The 8,174-nt window shown below is 39.9% G+C and overlaps 1 pseudogene; it reads left to right on the forward strand.

Moving 5' to 3' along the window:
• The first annotated feature begins 6,458 nt into the window (after nt 1-6,458).
• Nucleotides 6,459-8,174, forward strand: part of LOC102856243 — a 5,129-nt pseudogene continuing 3,413 nt past the window's right edge.

An 8,174-nucleotide genomic window follows, 5' to 3' on the forward strand; every position in this document is an offset into this window, starting at 1 on the left:
TCTTGGCACAACTTGGTGAGCACATCCAGGGCAACATCTGTTATCTGAAATACTTCAATTGGTATACCATCTATTCCTGGGGCCTCATCTTTTTGCTATTTCCTTCAAAGCAGCTTGAACTTCTTCCTTTATCACCATAGGCTCTTGCTCATATGTTATTTCATTCTAAAGGAATATATGAATATGTATTATTTGCAAGAGTCCAAAATAAGAGCTGCTTAGTAAAGTGGACTGGGAGTGGGAGATTGTACAAAAGTGGAAGAATGTTTTTAAAAGAGAAAAACAAACTGGGGTGGGGGTGTTGGGCTTGGAGGAAAATATGCAATAATGAATGAATGAATGAAAATCCACTTTCTCTATAAATTTTCTTTCAAAATCCCAATTAAAAAAATAACTGGGGAAAAATGGCTAATTCTGGAGCTTGCAAAATTGAGTTGTGTGAAGCTAAAATTATTATCCATATTTTTCTTTTTTTTCCAGTTCCTTCAAATTAGTTTGAACTTCTTCCTTTACTACAGGCTTTTGCTTAATATTGTTTCATGAAATTATTCTGTGTCAGCTAATTTCTTTTGATACAGTGACTCTGTATACTCCTTCCCTCTTCTTTTAATGCTTCCTGGATAATTTAATATTCCACCCAAATCATCCTTAAATATTGCACTTGAGGCTTGAATTTGTTCTTCAGTTCCTTTAGCTTAAGAAATGCTGTACAAAAAAAAATAAATAAATAAATAAAAGAAATGCTGTACGAGTTGTCTTTTTTATTTTCTGACTCCAGCTCTTTGCACATTTCATTATAATATAATATATATGATTAATATAATATATTAAATATGATATGACATGACATAAGATAACATAATATAATATATAATATAAATAATATAACTTTTTCTTCCCATGCTGCCCTTTAAAAATCTCCTGTTCAACTCCCAAATTTCTTGATTTCTTCCCATTACTTTGGCTTCTTGTCACTCTAGTGCAATATTCAGAGTCTCATCTGACATCCATCTTGGTCTTTTCTTCCTCTCTGTCTTTGTTAATGACCAATTGGCAGCATCATGGTAGACAGTAAAGATATTGAGATGCACAATCCACATTCTTGGCCCCATGATCTAGGAGATCAAATGATTAATTTCACTGGGTAAACCTTGTGTCAGGGACCTCTCCAGAGTACTGAATAGCAATGATGTCACTCTAGAGATTAAGGTGCTCCTGACACAGGTCTTTGCAATTACTTGCTATGCATCCTAAAGCTAGATGATGACTAGGTATTATAGAAAGAGAATCAATGCCTTTGAGTTGTTGTGCTGGAAAAGAGTAATGACTATACCATGGGCTGCTAGAAGAACAAACAGGTTCATCCTGGAAAGATTGAAACCAGGCTGCTCCTTAGAGGCAAAGTTCTGAAGCTTTGTCTGACATACTTTGAACATGTTGCAAGGAGGGACCAGTTCTTGAAGAGGGATTTGGTGCTTGGGAGAGTGGAAGGACAGTGCAAGAGAGGAAGACCCTCGATGAGATGGATTGACTCAGTGTCTGGGGTAGCAGAGGTATGTTTGTCAGAGGTGATAAGGTTGGCTCATGATAGACTAGGTTTCAGGGCTTTTGTACACAGGGTCGCTATGAGTCACAAGTGATATGACAGCATGTAACAACATGTTAAAGTGCATATTTTCCTTCCATTAAGTCCTGGCATTAGCAGTTTGTGCTTCTTTAATGGTATTAGCAGACTCCACTCCTTCCCTGCATAGTTTTAAGGTTTGATTATTATCTAAGTATTTAGAAGCATAGTTTGACCTTTAGGGATTCTCTACAAGATAATAATCTTCTCTGTGGGGCACCAGCCAGACCCACACTTTTATAGCCCACCACCTCTGGATACAGTGCTGTCTATTTTGATATACATAAATCCCCCCCCCAATAACTATATTCCTGCCTTTCAATTTCACTCTGGGTCAGATGTGTTATTATTTCTGCAAACATATACTGAAAGACTTTTCCTTCTGTGTTTGGACTCAAACTGTCACCAATTAGTTCTGGTACAATGACTGTGAGATCAAGGCATTTTCTTTTGATGTCCCATGTATCATGCCCTATTTTGCTTATAGAATCCTCCACGGTGTCAATTACAAGGATGAGTTATTTCTTTAGTTCTGTCACCTAAAGAAATCTAACCATGTTCCTCCCTTTGTATTCTCTTTCTCTAGATCTTGGAACATTTACATACTTTTCTTTTATCTTTTCCAGCTGGTCTTTGAAATCTGTTCAACTCTTTTAAATCATTGTTTCTTTCATTCTCTCTACACTCTCTACACGCTAAAGCAAATTTCACAGTGTCTTCTGACATCCATTTTCATTTATCTTTCTTTCCTGGTTGGTTTGTTTTTGTTTTTAAGTGGCTTTTTTTTTCCTTCATGGATGATGTACTTGATGTCTTCCCACAACTCTGGTCTCCAGCCATTACTGTATCAAATCTATTCTTTAAGTTGTTTCAGATTTTGTATAAGAGATATGAACAGTCATATTTTAGCTCTTGTGGCTATGTTTTCATTTTCTTCAGCTTTAGTTTAAACTTGCCTACTGATGAACTGTTGCATAATTGGACCCTGACCTTGTTCTGACTAATGATATTGTCATTCCCTATTTGAATCCTATTTATTACTTGCGTCAAGGTAGTAAATACATATATTGTCACTGTTTGTGCTTTTGAAAAAAATATTTGCAATGAATAATTTGTTAGTCTTGGTAAATTTGTCAAGAAGTCTCCTATACATTTTTTTTTAACTAAGGCCATATTTTCTAACTATTGAACCTTCTCTTGTTTGGCCCCCCAATATTAACATTTTAATTACCATTAATTTTCAATGCACTTTGATTGCATGTTTGATCAATTTTAGATTGCACAAGTTGGTAGATATCTTAAATTTCTACATCTTCGGTGTCAGTGTTTTTTATGTAAATATTTGTATCCATTAGTCTTCTTTGTATGGGTGTGAATATGACTAATAGCTTCCTCACTTCAGGATAGCTAGTGAAATGTTCTTTGTGATGAGGAATGCAATCCAATATTCTCTAATTTGTCTTTTGAAGTACAGTAGAACATGATCTTCAGAGTCCATTTCCACTCATTAATTGTTGTTGTTGTTGTTGTTCTTATGTGCCGTCGAGTCGTTTGCGACTCATAGCGACCCTATGTACAGCAGCCCTAAACCGTGCTCTATCCTGTGCCAATCTCATTGCCTCTGACACACCCATCCCGAGTACCCCAGTCACTGAATCAATCCACCTCATAGAGGGTCTTCCCCTCCTCCTGCGCAGTCCCTCTACTCTATCCAGCATGATGTCCCTCTCTAAAGACCTGTCTCTCCTTATAACATGTCCAAAGTATGTCAGACGAAGCCCCAGAATCCTTGCCTCCAAGGAGCAGGCTGGTTTAATCCTCTCTACGATGAATCTTGTTTTCTTGGCAGTCCATGGTACATTCAATATTCTTCTCCAGCACCACAGCTCAAAGGCATCAATTCTCCTTCTATCCTCCCTAGTCATTGTCCAACTCTCTGATGCATAACAAGTGATTGCAAAATAGATAAGATTTAAATTTTTATACATTATACATAATTTTTTTATATATCCTCTAAATTTCTCTAGATTCATGCTCTGTGCAGTCCTGGTTCTGACTAGTAATGGGTGTTTGCAGCTATTTCTTCTCATTTTATGTCATGCTAAATTAGGACATGGAAGTCTGGAATGCTCTATTCATCTATGTCATTAAGGAAGAGGAGACAAGTCTTCCTCTTTCATATTCCTAGTGCCTTCCAGACCGAGGTACTCACCTTACTGCACTGTATCAGGAATGTTCCACTGTGATTCACAAGGTGATCACTTGCTTTTTTTTTTTTCCGAAATAGATCTCCAATCTGTCAACGTGATTTATTCTAAACTGGTAGCATTTTTGAAGCACTACTGAAATTTGAAATACTAGTATTGCCCAGCTTCTAGCATAATTAACCTGTGTGTTTGTTTGTTTGGGTATGTGTGTAGTTAAAAATAATAAGGATTGCAAGACATTAAGTATAATGCTTATTCTAGATTGTTTTCTGACCATCCTGATTTTTAAAAAAACCAAATCGCAAAAAACAAAATCAAACTCAAATGACTCAAAAGAGACAGAATAAAACAAGATTTAAAAGACAAAGCAAGGGGGAAATAAACACAAGATCAACTATTTGCTAATCATATACTGACTGATTAAGCCCTACTGCTTCATACTTCCTGAGACCAGTTGATGTCCCATCAGAAAGAAGTGTGCCTTGCCCTCCAGCCACCTACAATGGGAAATTTTCTGACTTTTAGGAAAGAAAAGATTAAAAAGTTTAAATCTCTGTAGATGTTCATTGAAATGAAAAATAAATAAATTAATTAATGAAAAAATAAAATAAATCCAGAGCAACGAAAAAAAAAAGTTCGAGTGGAAAAGTCATTTGCAGGACTTGGTGACCATTTTTTTAAATAGCACATAAAGAAGACTAGTGAAAGCATAACCATGCATGTATGACATGAAAACCTGCCAGAGAAGGAAAATGCGTTGTTTTTTTTTTAAAGTAGAAAGGCAATAAGATTCCACCTGTCAAAGATGAAAACTTGCCAGATCTTGAAAAGGCAGTCTTATAGAGTATTAGCTCCTCAATGTTTTGCTGTATCTGGTTCTGTGGGGAAGAAGAGCACTTATGAGGAAAATTAACACCACTAGGCTTTAATATGGGTTAAAGAAATAAAAAATCTTCAACAGTGCACAAATAAGTAATAAGCAGTATCATGAGAAACAGAAAGCAATAATAAAGTTGTCAAGGATTTTCTTTTACTTAAATCTCCGATCAGTGACCAAAGAAACAGTCAAAAGTATATTGTATTAGGAATTAGCCCGGCAAAAGACCTTTTCAAGATCTTAAAAACTTGTAAATTAAGTTAAAAACTTGCAAATTTTCATTGAAATTAATAAAAAAAAAATGGGGAAAAAATATAAAACAAAAAACAAACCCAACCAACCAGGGGCTCTGTGCGGGAAACCAGATACTTTTTGTTAAAAACTGAAATATAGAAAACCCTCTGAGGAAGTTTTCATTTGCCCTATAGGATCATTGTACATCAGAATGGACTAGATGACAGTAAACAACATTAAACCTATCTCCCCCCAATAAAGGAAGTTAAACACTCAAGAAGTAACTTAAAGTATGCCTCACCAAAGCCATGTGTTTAAAATTGTCTCATTTAGTATGCAGAGAGTTCTGGTACCTACTCCATGGTAAGTTGTGCTACAGACCAAAAGGCTGTGTAACTCTTGTTTTGAAATGACCAGGGGCTTTAAAGAAGAAAAATGGGCAATATCTTGCTGTCATGACTTGCGACCTCAGACACCCAGTGGAATATCACTATAAATCAGACCCAATCCACTGCAAGTTAGCAAGTGTGCAAAGGTTGGACCATGAATAAGGAAAACTGAAGAAGAATAAAATCAAGTGGAAAAACAGCATTTAACTAAGTGTTTAATTACTAGTGAAAGGAAAATTTAAAAAAAAATAACAATAATGTCCCCAAACCCAAGTATTGTAAGAACCCATACCTTTGATCTGTATTGTAAAAACCTATACCTTTGATCTGTATTCTAAGAACCTATACCTTTGATCTTGTGTGAATGTTTGTATTCCAGGAACTAGCTGACCACAAACTGAAGAAACAATTACTGGCAAAAACCATATTTTAACTAACGTCAACAGCAGGCACCTGACCTAAAATTGAACTTCTCCTTTTCCAAAGAGCCAATGAGCTATCTCTACAACAAAGAACCCCTACACCTAGTATAAATTCCCTTCCTTTTGGGGGCTCGGGGTGGACTTCCCTGTCTCTCATGTGACATATAAGTCGTCCCGGAGCTTCGTCAATAAAGCCTCTTGTGATTACAGCAAGTGGATCTGGTGTGAGTTGCTGGGGGTCATGGCCAGTCTGGGAAAAGCCCTAGTTTAGGGTCTTTCATTTGGGGGCTCTTTCGTCCGGGATTGAGCAGCCACCCCCACAACCCGCCAGCCAGCCACTTGGAGGTAAGAGGATCCTCTAGAATTTCTTTGTTTCTTTGTCTGTGTGGCGCCTCCAAACCTGTGTGTCCATAAGTCTGTTTAATTTTCAGCTTACTTTCAGTTTGTGACTGTGGCAAAAGCAGACGTGCTTGAGAAAAAAACACGAGTCACAGCCCAAGAGGGAGACGTCCCTTTGGGTCGATTACAGATCCAGAGGCTTTAATGGTCTCTGGTCCGTCTGAGGGACTTAGAGTGTCCCGCCAGAGAGGAGGGGCCCGGAGGGCTCTCCCATCTGAAGCAGCTTTCAATTGGTTGTCTCGAAGAGAGCTCCTTGTGTGTCTTGTATTTATTGTGAGTGTCTGCTGTGTACTGTGGGTGACTAATATGGGACAGAATCTAACGACACCCCTTTCCCTGACTTTAGGACATTTTTCTGACGTAAGAACTAGGGCTAATAATCTCTCCATTAACGTTAAATAAGGACCTTGGCAAACCTTCAGTAACTCTGAGTGGCCTGCTCTGGGAGTAGGTTAGCCACCAGATGGCACATTTGACTTAACAATCATTTTGGCCGTTAAAGATCTTGTTTTCCAGGAAGGACCAAACGGGCATCCTGACCAACCGCCATACATCATCGTGTGGCAGGATTTAGTGCAGAATCCACCGCCATGGGCAAAACCTTGGATTTTGAAGAACCATACCACCCCTCTGCGCGCATTAGCTCTAAAAGCCCGAACTTCTGAGTCCAGAGTTTCTCTGGACCCAGAAGCTGCACCATTAGCACCACCCAAAATTTATCCTGAGATTGAAAATCCACCTGAGTGGCCTGAAATGCGCCAAAATCCTCCCACATATCAGGGCCAGGTTGATCCCTGTCCCCCCATCCCCGCGAGTGCCCCCCAGGGACCAGCACGGGGGACTCGCAGTCGGAGGGGTCTAAAGAGCCCAGATTCCACTGGGGCTCTCCCCTTACGAGCCTATGGAGGGCCCCCAGAGCCAGGACAACTCCAACCCTTCCAGTACTGGCCATTTTCCTCTGCTGCCCTCTATAATTGGAAAACTAACCAACCTTCCTTTTCAGATAACCCCACTGGGCTTATTGGACTAATCGAGTCCCTCATGTTCTCTCACCAACCTACCTGGGATGATTGCCAGCAACTCCTCCAGGTCCTCTTCACTACCGAGGAGCGAGAGAGAATTCAGACGGAAGCCAGGAAAAATGTCCGAGATGCTGCAGGACAACCTGTCCAGATGCCTGCTGCAATGGATGCGGGATTTCCTCTCGTTCTCCCCAACTGGGATTATAACACTGCTGAAGGTAGGGAGCAGCTATCCGCTAACCACCGGGCTCTCGTAGAGGGTCTCAGAGGGGCTGCGTGATGCCCCACTAATTTCACTAAGGTAAGAGAAGTCCTTCAAGGACCTACCGAAACACCCTCTGTGTTCCTAGAAAGACTAATGGATGCCTATAGGAGATACACTCCCTTTGACCCCGTGTCAGAGGGACATAAAGCAGCAGTAGTTATGGCTTTCATTGGGCAGTCTGCTCCAGACATCAGGAAAAAATTACAGCGCATAGAGGGGTTATAAGATTTTACATTGAGGGATGTAGTAAAAGAAGCTGAGAAAGTGTACCACAAGAGGGAGACAGAGGAAGAGAAGGCAGAGAGAGAAAAAAAAAGAGAGGAACATGAGGACTGGCGAGACCACCGTCAAGAGAGGAATTTTACAACAAACTTGGCAGCAGTAGTGAGTAAAAAAGAAAGAGATAGAGCAGGGTCTAGACAGACAGGAAACCTGGGCACTAAGGGATCGAAGTAATATGGAAAGAAACTGCAGTTGGACAAAGACCAGTGTGCATACTGCAAAGACAAGGGACACTGGGCTAAAGAGTGTCCCAAGAAAAAGAATAAGCCATCAAAAAGTCTCACCCTAGATGAAGACTAGGGAAGACGGGGCTCGGATCCTCTCCACGAGCCTAGGGTAACTATATCTGTGGGGGGGACCCCCGTTGACTTCCTGGTAGACACGGGAGCACAACATTCAGTTCTGAAGCAGCCCCTGGGGAAGATTAGCACAAAGAAGTCAGTGGTGCTAGGG

The sequence above is a fragment of the Elephantulus edwardii genome, unplaced genomic scaffold (assembly GCF_000299155.1).
Source record: "Elephantulus edwardii isolate Elephantulus edwardi_28Jun2011 unplaced genomic scaffold, EleEdw1.0 scaffold00166, whole genome shotgun sequence".
Taxonomy (NCBI): Eukaryota; Metazoa; Chordata; class Mammalia; order Macroscelidea; family Macroscelididae; genus Elephantulus; species Elephantulus edwardii.